This window comes from Canis lupus, chromosome X (genome assembly GCF_011100685.1).
Source record: "Canis lupus familiaris isolate Mischka breed German Shepherd chromosome X, alternate assembly UU_Cfam_GSD_1.0, whole genome shotgun sequence".
Lineage (NCBI taxonomy): Eukaryota > Metazoa > Chordata > Mammalia > Carnivora > Canidae > Canis > Canis lupus.
In genome coordinates, this window is record NC_049260.1 from 99,010,251 (window position 1) to 99,029,911 (window position 19,661).

Below are 19,661 nucleotides of genomic sequence, written 5' to 3' on the forward strand. Positions count from 1 at the left end.
ATGTGTAGAAATATAATGGCATATGTTATGCATATTAAATGAAGGAAGCTATTTTTGTATCATCCACATGAAGCCTTGGATTAACTAGGAAAGTTAGTATTAATTACCACAGAAAACTTAAAACTTGTCAATCAATTTTGTACTCTCCATGTAATTGAGTCAACACCTCATGAAATATACCAAAATCACCTGAAGACCACAAAAATAATGCATATGAATCAGGTAAATGACAAGCAAATTTCCAAATCAGTAAATAAAAATAAAAATTATTTGCTTCCATCACATGTTTTCTTCCAGCTTCTTTAAAGCCTATGTACATCAGGCATAAAGTTAATTAATTACAACAAAAATTAATTACAAAAAAGATAACTAAATATCAAAAAGGATAATAAAATAGCAAAAACTAACATTAGTTAGACAGTAGTATTTGCTTTTATTTAAGATATTCATATCTTTCATTCTATAGATTTATCTGTTAGATTTGTTTACTGTGATGCAAGTTTTCCTAAATCTGTGCACATATGAGAATCTTCTCAGTGACTTTTTTTAAATGAGTGATTTCTGAGGTTATATCCTAAGTCTATTAAATCTCAGTCTTGAAGGCTGAGTCCCAAGAACCCATATATTTTTTCTTTCTCCACAAGTGGTTCTATTGCAATTAACAGCTCACCAAGCATTTGAAAAACATTGTTATAATGTACATTTCATGAGTATTGCCAAATGGCAAAACGGAAACAATTTAGTAGTATGTTTGATATCCTCTGTTCAAGGGAAGACAATCCATGGATTGGGGGAGTATAGTGCCTCACAAGCAGTGGAGCAGTCTTCCAAAGTATTTTGGGCCAGAACAAGTTTTATAGAATGTTGGAAGTGGCAATGCAAAAATAGGACCTGAGCCAAGTTGTGGTGCCACAGTAAAGGCGCCTTACCGGCAACATGTCCCATCTACCCATGAAACTCCTGCACAAGAAGATAGAGAAACAGAATATCAAGTTGCACCAGCAAAACTTAAAGCTCCAGAGGGCCTCAGATGAGAGCTTATCAGAAACACAAAATGGAGATGTGTCTGAAGAAACAGTGGGAGGTGGGAAGGCTAAAAAATCTCTAAAATAGTCTGTGAACATGGGCTCGTCAGAAGCCCAGAATGGAGAAGTAGCTAAAGAAACAGTTAAAACTGTACAAGTTTAAAAAAAAAAGGGAAGAAAGAAAGAAATCTACCGTAATAATCAATGGAGAAGCAGCAACACAGCTTCCCAATTCAGAATCAAAATAAAAAGAAAGAAAGAAAAAATAAATAAATAAAAAGAAAGAAGAAAAAAAAGAGAAAAATGGTGGATGACACTGGGCCTGATACCAAAAAATCGAAAACTGAAGACAAAGGGGACTCTGAAGAAGGGGCCGAGGCTCCTGAAGAGACAGAAAACATTGCAGAGAAGCCAGATGATGAGGAAGAGGACAGTGAACTGCCCAGAGTATCCCTGGGACTGACAGGAGCTTTTGAGGATACTTTATTTGCTTCTCTTTCTAATCTTGTCAATGAGAACACTCTGAAGGCAATGAAAGAAATGGGTTTTACAAACATGATTGAAATTCAGCATAAAAGTATCAGACCACTGCTGGAAGGCAGGGATCTCCTAGCAGCTGCAAAAACAGGCAGTGGCAAAATGCTGGCATTTCTCATCCCTGTAGTCCAACTCATTGGCATGTTAAAGTTCATGCCTAGGAATGGAACAGGACTTCTTATTCTCTCATCTACTAGGGAACTGGCCATGCAGACTTTTGGTGTTCTTAAAGAGCTAATGATACACTATGTTCGCACATACAGGTTAATAATGGATGGCAGCAACAGATCTGCTGAAGCACAGAAACTTGGTAATGGGATCAACATCATTGTGGCCACCCCAAGCCATCTCCTGGACCACATGCAGAATACCCCAGGGTTTATGTATAAAAATCTACATTATGTGGTTATCGATGAGGCTGATCATGTCTTGGATGTTGGGTTTGAAGACAAATTAAAATAAATTATTAAACTTCTGCCAGCACACAGGCAAACCATGCTCTTTTCTGCCACACAAACTCAAAAAGTTGAGACTTGTCAAGGATTTCTTTGAAAAAGGAACCATTGTATGTTGGTATTGATGACGATAAAGCTAATGCAACAGCGGATGGTCTTGAACAGGGATGTGTTGTTTGTCCCTCAGAAAAGAGGTTCCTTCTGCTCTTTACATCCTTAAGAAGAACCAGAAGAAGAAACTGATGGTCTTCTTTTCATCCTGTAAGTCCGTGAAATACCACTATGAGTTGCTGAACTACATTGATTTGCCTGTCTTGGCCATTCATGGAAGGCAGAAGCAGAATAAGCATACAACCACATTCTTCCAGTTCTGCAATGCTGATTGGGGGATATTGTTGTGTAAAGACATGGCAGCTAGAGGGCTGGATATTCCTGAAGTCGATTGGATTGTTCAGTATGACTTTCCAAATGATCCCAAGGAATATATTCATCATGTGGGAACAGCCAGAGGCCTAAACAGAAGAGGTCACGCCTTGCTCATCTTACCCTGAAGAGTTGGGTTTCCTTTGTTACTTGAAGCAATCCAAGGTTCCATTAAGTGAATTTGAGTTTTCCTGGTCCAAGATTTCTGACATTCAGTCTCAGCTTGAAAAATTGATTGAAAAGAACTACTTCCTTCATAAGTCAGCCCAGGAGGCATATAAGTCATACATTTGAGCATATGATTCCCATTCTCTGAAACAGATCTTCAATGTTAATAACTTAAATTTGCCTCAAGTTGTTCTGTTGTTTGGTTTCAAAGTGCCTCCTTTTGTTGATCTGAACATAAACAGCAATGACGGCAAGCTTAAAAAGAGAGGAGGTGGTGGTGGTTTTGGATACCGGAAAGCCAAGAAAGTTGAGGAGTCCAAAATCTTCAAACACATTAGCAGGAAGTCCTCTGACACCAGACAGTTCTCCCACTAAAGATACACCCTCCTTGCGTCTTGAATGGTTTTGTCCCGAAATGGATTTTTTTCCCTTTTTCTAACAAAGGGATTGCTGTGGCTTCAGGATTGGGACTGGTGGAACAACAATATTAATTGATGTTGCAAGCACTGGACATGGATATTTCCAGTAAATACCTCTCTTATTTGGGGGTGTAAAACAGAGCTCAGTTTCTCTAGGTAGCTCAAGGGCAAAGCAAGAGGACTTTTGGCTTTTGTTGTAATGAGAGAGTATTTTAAATCTTTTACCTCCAAATTATTGGTCATGGTTTTTTGGGGTCTTTTTGGGGGGGGGGTATTTTTTTATTTTTTTAATTTAAATTCAATTAACATAAAGCCTATCATTAGTTTTGGAGGTAGAGTTCAGTGATTCATTAGTCTTGTGTAACATAGTGCTTGTTACATCATGTGCCCTCCTTAATGTCCATCACCCAGTTCAACCTTAGAAGGCAGTGACCTGGTGCACTGAACAGGTGCTGGGGGTGGTGATGCAGAAGATTGTCTCAGGTTTTTTGGTTTTGGTTGATTCGTGGACCTTAACCATAGTTCTTGACCTCCCCTGAAAATGCTACTGTGGCTAGAAAGCACTTTACATTAAAGACGGCACTAGTTTTTACATATGCCAGATTTTAAAGCAATGGACCTTTCCCTTTTTTTAAGAGCAAGAAATGTGGGTTGTCATTGTTATTTGAATAAAAGCATGCTTAGCATTCTAACATTTATTTGGAACAGTGGGAATCAGATTTTTGAGCCTCATTCACACCAATATAGGTTTAATACTCTGCTATTTTCCATTTAATAACTTAGCAAAAACCTTTTTGATACAGAGTGACAACGCAGTTCATTCAACTTTGTTTCAAGTAGTTTGAATTTTGGTGAACCCTTCCAATTCTGCAGAGTACTCAGGAGGCAAAGCATCTTTTTGAGAAAAGTGCCCCTTCTAGGTCCATGAAACAAAAATAGGTTTATGATGAAAATTGGAAAGGAACAGAGTTCAGAAAGAGCAGGAAAGATGGAGGTTTCATCACCTCCAGTTTTTCTTGTAGGAACTCTTGATTTCCAGAGTGTTTGATGATGTGTCTTGTTTTATTTCCAGTGCATTTTATAACTATAAAATGGTTATTACATTTTGACCAATTTGAAACCAAAGTTGCTAGCATCATTTTGCTGTTGTGCCAGTTAATATTCATAGTCTCCTGTTAAAGTGTTAGTACACTGAGAACATCGAATGTGGAGGAAGGAAACAGCCTGACAAAAATAGCATCTCTGTCTGGTCTTTACCACTGTCCCCTTGGCTGGATCTGTCCTGAGGTTCAGGATTTGACTGCTGGACTCCTGGCATTTAGGAATTCTTCAACTAAGACATCCAGGAACTTGTTTCCTTTTTTGCTTCAGAAATATTTATTTCTCAAAAAATACACAAAAACAAAGGGAAGACTGTTCAATCAAAGAGCAGAAGTAAAACTCAATATTTTCGTACATAGCCATATGGTATTTTGTATATATACTTTTAAATTTTCTATCAGAAGTGAAATCATCCTCTACCCCCTACTTGTAACCAGTTTGTTTCATAACATGTTATTTCCCTGTGTCATTAAATAATTACATCGTTTTTTTTAAGGTATTTTTTTTATTTTTTTAATTTATTTTTTATTGGTGTTCAATTTACTAACATACAGAATAACCCCCAGTGCCCGTCACCCATTCACTCCCACCCCCCGCCCTCCTCCCCTTCTACCACCCCTAGTTCGTTTCCCAGAGTTAGCAGTCTTTACGTTCTGTCTCCCTTTCTGATATTTCCCACACATTTCTTCTCCCTTCCCTTATATTCCCTTTCACTATTATTTATATTCCCCAAACGAATGAGAACATATAATGTTTGTCCTTCTCCGACTGACTTACTTCACTCAGCATAATACCCTCCAGTTCCATCCATGTTGAAGCAAATGGTGGGTATTTGTCATTTCTAATAGCTGAATAATATTCCATTGTATACATAAACCACCTCTTCTTTATCCATTCATCTTTCGTTGGACACCGAGGCTCCTTCCACAGTTTGGCTATCGTGGCCATTGCTGCTATAAACATCGGGGTGCAGGTGTCCCGGCGTTTCATTGCATTTGTATCTTTGGGGTAAATCCCCAACAATGCAATTGCTGGGTCGTAGGGCAGGTCTATTTTTAACTGTTTGAGGAACCTCCACACAGTTTTCCAGAGTGGCTGCACCAGTTCACATTCCCACCAACAGTGTATGAGGGTTCCCTTTTCTCCGCATCCTCTCCAACATTTGTTGTTTCCTGTCTTGTTAATTTTCCCCATTCTCACTGGTGTGAGGTGGTATCTCATTGTGGTTTTGATTTGTATTTCCCTGATGGCAAGTGATGCAGAGCATTTTCTCATATGCATGTTGGCCATGTCTATGTCTTCCTCTGTGAGACTTCTCTTCATGTCTTTTGCCCATTTCATGATTGGATTATTTGTTTCTTTGGTGTTGAGTTTAATAAGTTCTTTATAGATCTTGAAAACTAGCCCTTTATCTGATAGGTCATTTGCAAATATCTTCTCCCATTCTGTAGGTTGTCTTTGAGTTTTGTTGACTGTATCCTTTGCTGTGCAAAAGCTTCTAATCTTGATGAAGTCCCAATAGTTCATTTTTGCTTTTGTTTCTTTTGCCTTCGTGGATGTATCTTGCAAGAAGTTACTATGGCCGAGTTCAAAAAGGGTGTTGCCTGTGTTCTTCTCTAGGATTTTGATGGAATCTTGTCTCACATTTAGATCTTTCATCCATTTTGAGTTTATCTTTGTGTATGGTGAAAGAGAGTGGTCTAGTTTCATTCTTCTGCATGTGGATGTCCAATTTTCCCAGCACCATTTATTGAAGAGACTGTGTTTCTTTCAATGGATAGTCTTTCCTCCTTTTTTTTTTTTTTTTTTTTTTTTTTTTTTTAATTTATTTTTTTATTGGTGTTCAATTTACTAACATACAGAATAACACCCAGTGCCCGTCACCCATTCACTCCCACCCCCCGCCCTCCTCCCCTTCTACCACCCCTAGTTCGTTTCCCAGAGTTAGCAGTCTTTATGTTCTGTCTCCCTTTCTGATATTTCCCACACATTTCTTCTCCCTTCCCTTATTTTCCCTTTCACTATTATTTATATTCCCCAAATGAATGAGAACATATAATGTTTGTCCTTCTCTGACTGACTTACTTCACTCAGCATAATACCCTCCAGTTCCATCCACGTTGAAGCAAATGGTGGGTATTTGTCATTTCTAATAGCTGAGTAATATTCCATTGTATACATAAACCACATCTTCTTTATCCATTCATCTTTCGTTGGACACCGAGGCTCCTTCCACAGTTTGGCTATCGTGGCCATTGCTGCTAGAAACATCGGGGTGCAGGTGTCCCGGCGTTTCATTGCATTTGTATCTTTGGGGTAAATCCCCAACAGTGCAATTGCTGGGTCGTAGGGCAGGTCTATTTTTAACTGTTTGAGGAACCTCCACACAGTTTTCCAGAGTGGCTGCACCAGTTCACATTCCCACCAACAGTGTAAGAGGGTTCCCTTTTCTCCGCATCCTCTCCAACATTTGTTGTTTCCTGCCTTGTTAATTTTCCCCATTCTCACTGGTGTGAGGTGGTATCTCATTGTAGTTTTCATTTGTATTTCCCTGATGGCAAGTGATGCAGAGCATTTTCTCATATGCATGTTGGCCATGTCTATGTCTTCCTCTGTGAGATTTCTGTTCATGTCTTTTGCCCATTTCATGATTGGATTGTTTGTTTCTTTGGTGTTGAGTTTAATAAGTTCTTTATAGATCTTGGAAACTAGCCCTTTATCTGATATGTCATTTGCAAATATCTTCTCCCATTCTGTAGGTTGTCTTTGAGTTTTGTTGACTGTATCCTTTGCTGTGCAAAAGCTTCTTATCTTGATGAAGTCCCAATAGTTCATTTTTGCTTTTGTTTCTTTTGCCTTCGTGGATGTATCTTGCAAGAAGTTACTATGGTCGAGTTCAAAAAGGGTGTTGCCTGTGTTCTTCTCTAGGATTTTGATGGAATCTTGTCTCACATTTAGATCTTTCATCCATTTTGAGTTTATCTTTGTGTATGGTGAAAGAGAGTGGTCTAGTTTCATTCTTCTGCATGTGGATGTCCAATTTTCCCAGCACCATTTATTGAAGAGACTGTCTTTCTTCCAATGGATAGTCTTTCCTCCTTTATCGAATATTAGTTGCCCATAAAGTTCAGGGTCCACTTCTGGATTCTCTATTCTGTTCCACTGATCTATGTGTCTGTTTTTGTGCCAGTCCCACACTGTCTTGATGACCACAGCTTTGTAGTACAACCTGAAATCTGGCATTGTGATGCCCCCAGATATGGTTTTCTTTTTTAAAATCCCCCTGGCTATTCGGGGTCTTTTCTGATTCCACACAAATCTTAAAATAATTTGTTCTAACTCTCTGAAGAAAGACCATGGTATTTTGATAGGGATTGCTATAACGTGTATATTGCCCTGGGTAACATTGCCATTTTCACAATATTAATTCTGCCAATCCATGAGCATGGAATCTTTTTCCATCTCTTTATGTCTTCCCCAATTTCGTTCAGAAGTGTTCTATAGTTTTTAGGGTATAGATCCTTTACCTCTTTGGTTAGGTTTATTCCTAGGTATCTTATGCTTTTGCATGCAATTGTAAATGGGATTGACTCCTTAATTTCTCTTTCTTCAGTCTCATTGTTAGTGTAGAGAAATGCCACTGACTTCTGGGCATTGATTTTGTATCCTGCTACGCTACCAAATTGCTGTCTGAGTTCTAGCAATCTTGGGATGGAGGCTTTTGGGTTTTCTTTTTTTTTTTTTTTTTTTTTTTTTTATTTTATTTTATTTTATTTTTTTTTATTGGTGTTCAATTTACTAACATACAGAATAACACCCAGTGCCCGTCACCCATTCACTCCCACCCCCCGCCCTCCTCCCCTTCTACCACCCCTAGTTCGTTTCCCAGAGTTAGCAGTCTTTACGTTCTGTCTCCCTTTCTGATATTTCCCACACATTTCTTCTCCCTTCCCTTATTTTCCCTTTCACTATTATTTATATTCCCCAAATGAATGAGAACATATAATGTTTGTCCTTCTCCGACTGACTTACTTCACTCAGCATAATACCCTCCAGTTCCATCCACGTTGAAGCAAATGGTGGGTATTTGTCATTTCTAATAGCTGAGTAATATTCCATTGTATACATAAACCACATCTTCTTTATCCATTCATCTTTCGTTGGACACCGAGGCTCCTTCCACAGTTTGGCTATAGTGGCCATTGCTGCTAGAAACATCGGGGTGCAGATGTCCCGGCGTTTCATTGCATTTGTATCTTTGGGGTAAATCCCCAACAGTGCAATTGCTGGGTCGTAGGGCAGGTATATTTTTAACTGTTTGAGGAACCTCCACACAGTTTTCCAGAGTGGCTGCACCAGTTCACATTCCCACCAACAGTGTAAGAGGGTTCCCTTTTCTCCGCATCCTCTCCAACATTTGTGGTTTCCTGCCTTGTTAATTTTCCCCATTCTCACTGGTGTGAGGTGGTATCTCATTGTAGTTTTGATTTGTATTTCCCTGATGGCAAGTGATGCAGAGCATTTTCTCATATGCATGTTGGCCATGTCTATGTCTTCCTCTGTGAGATTTCTGTTCATGTCTTTTGCCCATTTCATGATTGGATTGTTTGTTTCTTTGGTGTTGAGTTTAATAAGTTCTTTATAGATCTTGGAAACTAGCCCTTTATCTGATATGTCATTTGCAAATATCTTCTCCCATTCTGTAGGTTGTCTTTGAGTTTTGTTGACTGTATCCTTTGCTGTACAAAAGCTTCTTATCTTGATGAAGTCCCAATAGTTCATTTTTGCTTTTGTTTCTTTTGCCTTCGTGGATGTATCTTGCAAGAAGTTACTATGGCCGAGTTCAAAAAGGGTGTTGCCTGTGTTCTTCTCTAGGATTTTGATGGAATCTTGTCTCACATTTAGATCTTTCATCCATTTTGAGTTTATCTTTGTGTATGGTGAAAGAGAGTGGTCTAGTTTCATTCTTCTGCATGTGGATGTCCAATTTTCCCAGCACCATTTATTGAAGAGACTGTCTTTCTTCCAATGGATAATCTTTCCTCCTTTATCGAATATTAGTTGCCCATAAAGTTCAGGGTCCACTTCTGGATTCTCTATTCTGTTCCACTGATCTATGTGTCTGTTTTTGTGCCAGTACCACACTGTCTTGATGACCACAGCTTTGTAGTACAACCTGAAATCTGGCATTGTGATGCCCCCAGATATGGTTTTCTTTTTTAAAATTCCCCTGGCTATTCGGGGTCTTTTCTGATTCCACACAAATCTTAAAATAATTTGTTCTAACTCTCTGAAGAAAGTCCATGGTATTTTGATAGGGATTGCATTAAACGTGTATATTGCCCTGGGTAACATTGACATTTTCACAATATTAATTCTGCCAATCCATGAGCATGGAATATTTTTCCATCTCTTTGTGTCTTCCTCAATTTCTTTCAGAAGTGTTCTATAGTTTTGAGGGTATAGATCCTTTACATCTTTGGTGAGGTTTATTCCTAGGTATCTTATGCTTTTGGGTGCAATTGTAAATGGGATTGACTCCTTAATTTCTCTTTCTTCAGTCTCATTGTTAGTGTATAGAAATGCCACTGACTTCTGGGCATTGATTTTGTATCCTGCCACGCTACCGAATTGCTGTATGAGTTCTAGCAATCTTGGGGTGGAGACTTTTGGGTTTTCTATGTAGAGTATCATGTCATGGGCAAAGAGGGAGAGTTTGACTTCTTCTTTGCCAATTTGAATGCCTTTAATATCTTTTTGTTGTCTGATTGCTGAGACTAGGACTTCCAATACTGTGTTGAGTAGCAGTGGTGAGAGTGGACATCCCTGTCTTGTTCCTGATCTTAGGGGAAAGGCTCCTAGTGCTTCCCCATTGAGAATGATATTTGCTGTGGGCTTTCTATAGATGGCTTTTAGGATGTCGAGGAAAGTTCCCTCTCTCCCTACACTCTGAAGAGTTTTGATCAGGAATGGATGCTGAATTTTGTCAAATGCTTTCTCTGCATCTAATGCGAAGATCATATGGTTCTTGGTTTTTCTCTTGCTGATATGATGAATCACATTGATTGTTTTACGAGTGCTGAACCAGCCTTGTGTCACGGGGATTAATCCTACTTGGTCATGGTGAATAATTTTCTTAATGTGCTGTTGGATCCTATTGGCTACTATCTTGTTGAGAATTTTTGCATCCTTGTTCATCAGGGATATTGGTCTGTAATTCTCCTTTTTGGTGGGGTCTTTGTCTGGTTTTGGAATTAAGGTGATGCTGGCCTCATAGAAGGAATTTGGAAGTGCTCCATCTCTTTCTATCTTTCCGAACAGCTTTAGTAGAATAGGTATGATTTCTTCTTTAAACGTTTGATAGAATTCCCCTGGGAAGCCATCTGGCCCTGGACTCTTGTGTCTTGGGAGGTTTTGGATGACTGCTTCAATTTCCTCCCTGGCTATTGGCCTGTTCAGGTTTTCTATTTCTTCCTGTTCCAGTTTTGGTAGTTTGTGGCTTTCCAGGAATGCGTCCATTTCTCTTAGATTGCCTAATTTATTGGCGTTAGCTGTTCATAGTATGTTTTTAAAATCGTTTGTATTTCCTTGGTGTTGGTAGTGATCTCTCCTTTCTCAGTCATGATTTTATTAATTTGAGTCTTCTCTCTCTTCTTTTTAATAAAGTTGGCTAATGGTTTATCTATCTTATTAATTCTTTCAAAGAACCAACTCTTGGTTCTGTTGATCTGTTCCACAGTTCTTCTCGTCTCGATTTCATTGAATTCTGCTCGAATTTTAATTAACTCTCTTCTTTTGCTGGGTGTAGGTTCCATCTGCTGTTTTTTCTCTAGCTCCTTTATGTGTAAGGTTAGCTTTTGTATTTGATTTCTTTCCAGTATTTGAATGGATGCTTGTATGCGATCTATTTCTCCCTGACGACTGCTTTTGCTGCATCCCAAAGATTTTGAATGGTTGTGTCTTCATTCTCATTAGTTTCCATGAATCTTTTTAATTCTTCCTTAATTTCCTGGTTGACCCTTTCATCTTTTAGCAGGATGGTCCTTAACCTCCACGTGTTTGAGGTCCTTCCAAACTTCCTGTTGTGATTTAGTTCTAATTTCAAGGCATTATGGTCTGAGAATATGCAGGGGACGATCTCAATCTTTTGGTATCAGTTCAGACCCAATTTGTGACCCAGTATGTGATCTATTCTGGAGAAAGTTCCATGTGCACTTGAGAAGAATGTATATTCAGTTGAATTTGGATGTAAAGTTCTGTAGATATCTGTGAAATCCATCTGGTCCTGTGTTTCATTTAAAGCTCTCTTTTCTTTGGAGATGTTGTGTTTAGAATACCTATTGAGTGTAGAAAGAGCCAGATTGAAGTCACCAAGTGTAAGTGTATTATTTTCTAAGTGTATCTTAATTTTGGTTATTAATTGATTGATATATTTGGCAGCTCCCACATTCGGGACATATATATTGAGGATTGTTAAGTCCTCTTGTTGGTTAGATCCTTTAAGTATGATATAGTGTCCCTCTTCATCTCTCACTACGGTCTTCGCGGTAAATTTTAGTTTATCTGATAAAAGGATGGCTACCCCTGCTATCTTTTGAGGACCATTTGAATGGTAAATGGTTTTCCAACCTTTTATTTCAGGCTGTAGGTGTCCTTCTGTCTAAAATGAGTCTCTTGTAGACAGCAAATAGTTGGGTCCTGCTTTTTTATCCAGTCTGAAACCTTGCGCCTTTTGATGGGGTCATGAAGCCCGTTCATGTTCAGATTTACTATTGAAAGATATGAGTTTAGTGTCATCATGATATCTATTCAGTCCTTGTTTTTTTGGATTGTTCCACTGGACTTCTTCTTAAAGGGGAATTTTAAGAGTCCCCCTTTAAATTTCTTACAGAGCTGGTTTGGAGGTCACATATTCTTTCAGTTCCTGCCTGTCTTGGAAGCTCTTTCTCTCTCCTTCCATTCTGAATGAGAGACTTGCTGGATAAAGTATTCTTGGTTGCATGTTCTTCTTATTGAGGATCCTGAATATATCCTGCCAGCCCTTTCTGGCCTGCCAGGTCTCTGTGGAGAGGTCTGCTGTTACCTTAATACTTCTTCCCATAAAAGTCAGGGATTTCTTGTCTCTTGCTGCTTTAAATATCTTCTCTTTATCTTTGGAATTTGCAAGGTTCACTATTAAATTTCGAGGTGTTGAACGGTTTTTATTGCTTTTAGGGGGGGATCTCTATATTTCCTGGATCTGAATGTTTATTTCCCTTCTCAGATTAGGAAAGTTTTCAGCTATGATTTGTTCAAATACATATTCTGGACCTCTGTCCCTTTCGGCACCTTTTGGAACCCCAATTAAACGTAGGTTTTTCTTCCTAGAATTTTGATTCTGCTTAGAAAGTAACCAATAATTTAGTCAGTAGAATTGGTTGGTAGTCTTCTTTTTTTTTTTTTTTTTTTGGTTGGTTGGTTGGTAGTCTTCTAATTCTTCAACTCTTTTCAAGTTCTAATGGCATTTAACTTCATGGACATTCTGACCATCTGTCCTGTAATCCTACATAATGAAACCTTTACTAGTTCAACTGAAGTGAGTGATATATATGTTCCTTGAATTGAAGAGTCTAATTTGTAACAACTTTGCAAGACAAATATTACTATCACTGAAAAGTAACTGAGGAGTAGATAAAATGGTTAACTGACTTCCTAAGGTCAAATAGCTAGTAAATGACAGAGATAAGATTTGAACCTTGTACTCACTTCAAAACAGATATACTCATCATCTTAATTATTTTTAGAGCTTTAATTTTCATTTTTACTATGAAATTACTCAAAATAGAAGAGACAATAACATCCATGTACTCATGACCCATTTTTAGAGACATTTACATACTGCCATGTTTGCTTCATATCTTTTTCTTTTGAAATCCTATAGATATAGCTGAAGCCCATTCCCATCAATTTCTCCTCTCTTTCTTCACCTTAAAGATTGCTTTGTATTGAGGCCAGTGTGTTTCATTTCCCTGGGTTGTATATATCTTACTATGTAATTATGTATACAGAAACAAAGCCCAAAGAGCATAAGTGACATATCTAATATCACTAGTTCTCAGACTTTTGGACTTCATAGGATAGGAGCATTTATAAATAAATAGGTTTATAAGTAAACTATAGAGTTTTCCAATTGGTGTATATGTATGTGCCACCTGAAAATCTTTAAAATTATATCTACTATCATACCTAGAACACCTATTGCCCTTTATTATCACCAATTTTATTTTTTTATTTTTATTTTTTAAATTTTTTTATTTTTATTTTTTATGATAGACACAGAGAGAGAGAGAGAGAGGCAGAGACATAGGCAGAGGGAGAAGCAGGCCCCATGAACTGGGAGCCCGATGTAGGATTCGATCCGGGGTCTCCAGGATCGCGCCCTGGGCGAAAGGCAGGCGCCAAACCGCTGCGCCACCCAAGGATCCCTATCACCAATTTTAAAGCTAAAATTAGGACATACTCTCAGTAATAAGAATAGTTAATGAAATTAAATATATTAGGCTATTTGGAAATATCTCTAGTTGTCCTCACCTTTAACTGGTAAAAGTTTTAACATAAAGTGGTACTCTATTCAGGCCAGCTTTGGGGATCCAGTGAGACAGCTGATGAATGGTAGAGCTGGGACTAGATCTTGGAGTTCCCTATTCCCTGGTTTAGTGATTTTTTCACTTTATCATTCTGTCATTAGTCACATACTTTATATGGTTGACCCAGTACACAAAATGATCTAGTTCATAAGCCTATCATAGTCCTCCATAGCCAAACTCTTGAATTAGAATATTTGAGCTATACATTTAAAAGGTCAACATGTTATCAGATGTGATAACCAATAAATCATCATCATCCACTTAATATTATATTCTCAGATTTTCAGATTAGTGACTATTCATTTCAGGACATGAAAATATATGATCCAGGGCTAAGGACCTTTGAAAGAGGAGTTAAAGGAAAGCAGAATTCATGCTTTAATAACTGAAAAGGGAATGACTAATGATTTCACATAATGAAGTTCAGTAACAAAAACAATCTTTAAGCAGTAAAATGCATTTGAAGAAGGAACAGTTTATTTGCATGTTTTCTTTCCTCCTTAGTTTCATAAAGTTGGAGTGTTCCAAGGCTCATTTCATAGATCTCTCTTTCCTTTATTTAAACTAGCTCTTTTGGCCATCACATCCAATTTCAAAAGGCCTTGAACACTATCTATATACTGATGACTCCCAAGTTTTATCTCTAGCCTAGGTCTTTTTCCTTAATGCTTAGCTTTTGTATCCAGTTGCCTACTCAATATCTATATTTTGATGTCTAATAAGCATCTCAAACTTAATATTCCCAAATCCAACTCTATCTCCTTTTTCAAATCTATTCCACCTGCACTTTTTCTGATGTCCATTAACAATAACTCAATCCTTCTGGCTGCTCAGGCCAACAACTTTGGAGTCATTTTTTTTTTTTTTACTTTTTCTCATGTTCCACATCATCCATTCTGTCAAGAAATCCTATTCCTTCTATCTTCAAAATAAATTCATAGTCTGAATACTTCCCATCATATTCACCACTACTAGATTGATGCAAGCCAACATCATTTCTCATATGAACTAATGTGATAGCCTTAAATCTGAACTATCTGTTTATATCCATTACCTTACAATTTATTCTCAACAGAGAAGACCAGGTAAACTTTTAAGTGGAAATTAGGTAGTTTAATCCATTGACTAACACTTTCCTATGATTACCCATCTCAGAGTAAAAGACAAAAACTTTCAAGCTGCATATCAGGACCTGTACGATATACTCCAGTGCTTTACAATAGAAATATAATGTAATCAACTTATGAAATTTTAGATTTTCTAATAACCACATCAAAAATAAACAGAAAATTAGTTTTAATAAATTATATGCAATATATATGAAATATTACCACTTTACTATGTAACCAATATAAAATATAATTAATGAAATATTTCACATTCTCCTTTTCATACTATATCTTCAAAATCTGGCATGTATTTTATACTGACATCACATTTTCAATTTGAACTATTCATATTTCAAGGGCTCAATAATCATAAACATCCAGTGACAATTGTATCGCACAGTCAGATCCTTCTGTTACTCCTTTGACCTCATCTCCTAATACTTTCCCTCTCACTCACTCAGCTCCAGTACTCCCTTACTCAGTCTGGAAAGATTCTACACTTGCTCTTCCTTCAGTTTAGAATGTCCCTATGTTTGATACCCAATTGATTTACCTCCTCATTTCTTGTTTTTTCTTTTTTTTTAATTTTTATTTATTTATGATAGTCACAGAGAGAGAGAGAGAGAGAGAGGCAGAGACACAGGCAGAGGGAGAAGCAGGCTCCCTGCACCGGGAGCCCGATGTGGGATTCGATCCCGGGTCTCCAGGATCGCGCCCTGGGCCAAAGGCAGGCGCCAAACCGCTGCGCCACCCAGGGATCCCTACCTCCTCATTTCTTATAGGCGTTTGGTCGAATGGTACTTTCTCAGTGAGGTTTTCTCTGATTAATTATGTATAATGTTGTGCTGTCTGGATTGTCTATACCTCTTACAAGATTTGTTGATCTGCATGAAACTTATCAATACTTTGATATTTAATATCATCTACTTTTTATTTTTTTAAGTTTTTTTTTTTTTTAATTTGAGAGAGTGAGAAAGAGAGGAGGAGAGGATGAGCTGTGGGAAGGGACAGAGAGATAGGAAAAGGCAGACTCCCTGCTGAGCTGGGAGCCCAACATGGGGCTCAATCCCAGAAACCTGAGATCATGACCTGAGCTGAAGGTAGAAGCTTAACTGACTGAGACACCCAAGGTGCCCCTATCATCTATTACTTTTTACAGATTTTTTAGATCTATAGATTAGAAAGTAAGTTGTAGACCATAGAGGTCTTTTTGTTTGTTTGTTTATTGCTGCTGTATCCTCTTAGTAAGAAAAATACCAGATGGTAGCAAACAATGAAAGATTATTGAATAAAATCATTTTAGAATAAGCAAAAAATACTATATCAACCTTAATACATAGCAGTGACAACTAATTCTGGTTTGACATACTCTAGAGTACTTACCAGGAATCTCAATAAGTAATTTATTCAATAAATATTTAATAAATTACTACAGTGTACTAGATATAGGAATTACAAGGGGAATCTAAGAGATATTATATCTACCTTAATGCAGTATACAGTCTAGTTAGAGAGACAGCTATTAATCAAGCAATCAAATAAATTAATATTTATAAACATTGTAAAATGCTATGAAGTTAAAATACTACTCAGCAATAAAAAATATTAATATGCACAACAGCCTGAATGAATCTACAGGGAATTCTACTGAATTTAACAAGAAAAAAAACAGAATGTTACATACTATATAATTTCATTTGTGAAAAAAATGAAATGACAGAACTATAGCTATTGAGACTAATCAATTGCTAGGGGTTAGGGAGGTAGTGAGGATGGGAGGGAATTATGTGTGGATATAAAAGTGTAACAAGAAGATTCCTTACAGTAATGGAAATATTCTCTATCTTGCCTGTGTTAATGTCAATATCTTGACTTTACTCTTGCACTATGTTTTTTCAAGATGGTGTGATTGGGAGAAATTGACTGAAAGAGGCACAGGTACTCCTTGTATTATTTCTTACAAGTTCACATGGATACACAATTATCTCAAAATGGAAAAGTACAGGATGCTATGAAAGCAGAGAATAGATCTGGTGAATTAAGAGGGCTTCCTTGAAGAGGTGATATTTCAGCTCTAATAGGAAGTATGAGCAAAAAGTTACTGGATATAGGGGAAGGAACAGCATTCCAGGCAGCGACATTATTCTTTTGCAGTATGGAGGTTGAATTAGATGGGGGACAATGGTTGACACAGGAATGTTGGGTGGCTAGTATTGTATTCTAGGTAAGAGATAATGGTAATTTGGTCTTGTGTGATATCAATCATGATGATAATTAAATGGGCTCAAGACCTATTCAGGATGTGAAGTAAAGTGACAGTTTTAAAGATAGATGAGAATAAATCACATTAATTTTCTTAATAAAATATATCATGTATTTTAGTAGGGCTGGGAAATATTAGATCATTACAATTCTGAAAAGGCTGCAAATAACCAATACAAAGTAATACATACCTTTTGAAATTACCTTGATTTGCAACACATGATATTTGCATAAAACACGGGCACTGAGAGGGGCACTTGACGGGATGAGCACTGGGTGTTATTCTGTATGTTGGCAAATTGAACACCAATAAAAATAAATTTATTATTAAAAAAACACTAATGGATATCCATCTACCTGTCACACAAAGAAAATAGTTTGTCACTTGTAAATCATTTCTTTCCAACATATACTTATTGTACAAACCAATAGAAAAATGAAACTCAATGAAAATCGCCTATATGTCCCTATTATTCATTCATTCATTCATTCATTCATTCATCATATAGAATAGTAACTATGTGTAGACATTAAACATACATACAAGAATAAAAAGAATTGAGTCTTATCACAGCTTAGGCTCTGGAAGCCTTCAGACCTGAGTTTGAATTCTGGCTACGGAGCAGAATTCAATCAGCATTATGTTATCAGCATTATGTTAGGTAAATTACCTATGTTCTTGTGAATCATTTTCCCCATCTCTAAAATAGAAATAACGGTATAAAGACCTACTTGTTCTTAATATTCTGCTCCCCAACTTATGGGAAACAACCATCTCTGGATTCTTCTAATAACTCTGACAGTAACTTGTTTCTTTGTGGATCTATTTCTTCTATCTACTCCTTAAAAATTAGTTTGTCTATGGTTCTGCCCTTAAAACACTGCCTCACTTCACTCAGTCTCTCCAGAACTTTCATTAAATCTTTTATAGTTTCAGAAAAGCTGTATAGGCTATGAACATTCTCTATCTCTATTCTAAGACATATTTATTAAATGCTTGCTGGAGTCATTTTCCTAGATTTCCCAAAGCTTCTCAAACCAAATATGACCAAAACTAAATTAATCTTACCTCCAAAGCATGTTCTACTTTATATTTATTTGCTATCTTGCCTAATGTCACAACCACACCACCGAATCATCCTCAGTAGAGTCTGACATTATCCTTGAATTACATTTTCAGCCCCAAATAATGTTATAAATACTTCAAATGCACAAAAAACTTAAAGTATAATATAAAAATATCTTACATATCTATTAAACAGCTTTGTCATGACTTAAATTTTGCCATATTTATTTTAGATTCTTGTTATAAATAAACAATTTGTAGATATATATGAAGATATATATGAAAGCATACACCTTCTCTCCCTCTTTCTATAGAAGTGACTACTATTTTGAATTTGGTATTTATGATTGCCAAAAATGCTTTGTACTTACATAACAGATTGAGGTATCCACAAACATATGTCTCCATATATCTATACTGAATATATACATGATTTAAACTCATATAAATAGAATGATCTTGCACATATACATCTACAATGTGATGTTTGTTCAACCTTATAATTGTATTTATCCATATGCTTTGATTCATTTTTTTTTGCTTTATAGCATTCCATTGTAGAAAAATATCGTCCATTTTCTTGATTGATATTTAAGTTATCTTCTTCTACCACAAGTACTATAATTTTTATACTTATAGTCTTTTCATGTGTACTTGTATTGAAACTTTTCTAGGAATATTGGAATGCAACTGCAATTTTTTATCATTAGTAGCTAGGAGTCATACCCATTTGTAGATCTATCAGCAGCAGGTAAGAGTCATTGTTCCACAATTTCAAATACCTAATATTTTTACTTTTTTCCTATTTGATGTGTATGAAAAACTGGCATATTTTTAATGCACATTTCCTGATTTCTAGTGTATTTGAACATACTTGGGGGGGCAGGGCAAGATGGTGGAAGAGTAGGGTCCCCAAGTCACCTGTCCTCACCAACTTACCTAGATAACTTTCAAATCACCCTGAAAACCTACAAATTTGGTCTGAGATGTAAAGAGAAACAGCTGGAATGCTACAGAGAGAAGAGTTGCACTTCTATCAAGTACAACTTGTTTTTGGCCACTCTGCACTGAGCAAAATGACTAGAAGGAAAAACTCACCACAAAAGAAAGAACCAGAAACAGTCCTCTCTCCCACAGAGTTACAAAATTTGGATTACAATTCAATGTCAGAAGCCAATTCAGAAGCACTATTATAAAGCTACTGGTGGCTCTAGAAAAAAGCATAAAGGATTCAAGAGACTTCATGACTGCAGCATTTAGATGTAATCAGGCCGAATTAAAAATCAATTAAATGACATGCAATCCAAACTAGAGGTCCTAACGACAAGGGTATTATGAGGTAGAAGAACAAGTGAGTGACATAGAAGACAGTTGATGGCAAGGAAGGAAACTGAGGAAAAAAGAGAGAAACAATTAAAAGATGATGAGGATAGGTTAAGGGAAATAAATGACAGCCTCAGGAGGAAAAAA

The 19,661-nt window shown here is 36.9% G+C and overlaps 1 pseudogene; it reads left to right on the forward strand.

Moving 5' to 3' along the window:
• Positions 1 to 936: 936 nt before the first annotated feature.
• On the forward strand, positions 937 to 2,983 carry LOC100687462 (annotated as a pseudogene).
• The last annotated feature ends 16,678 nt before the right edge of the window (positions 2,984 to 19,661 follow it).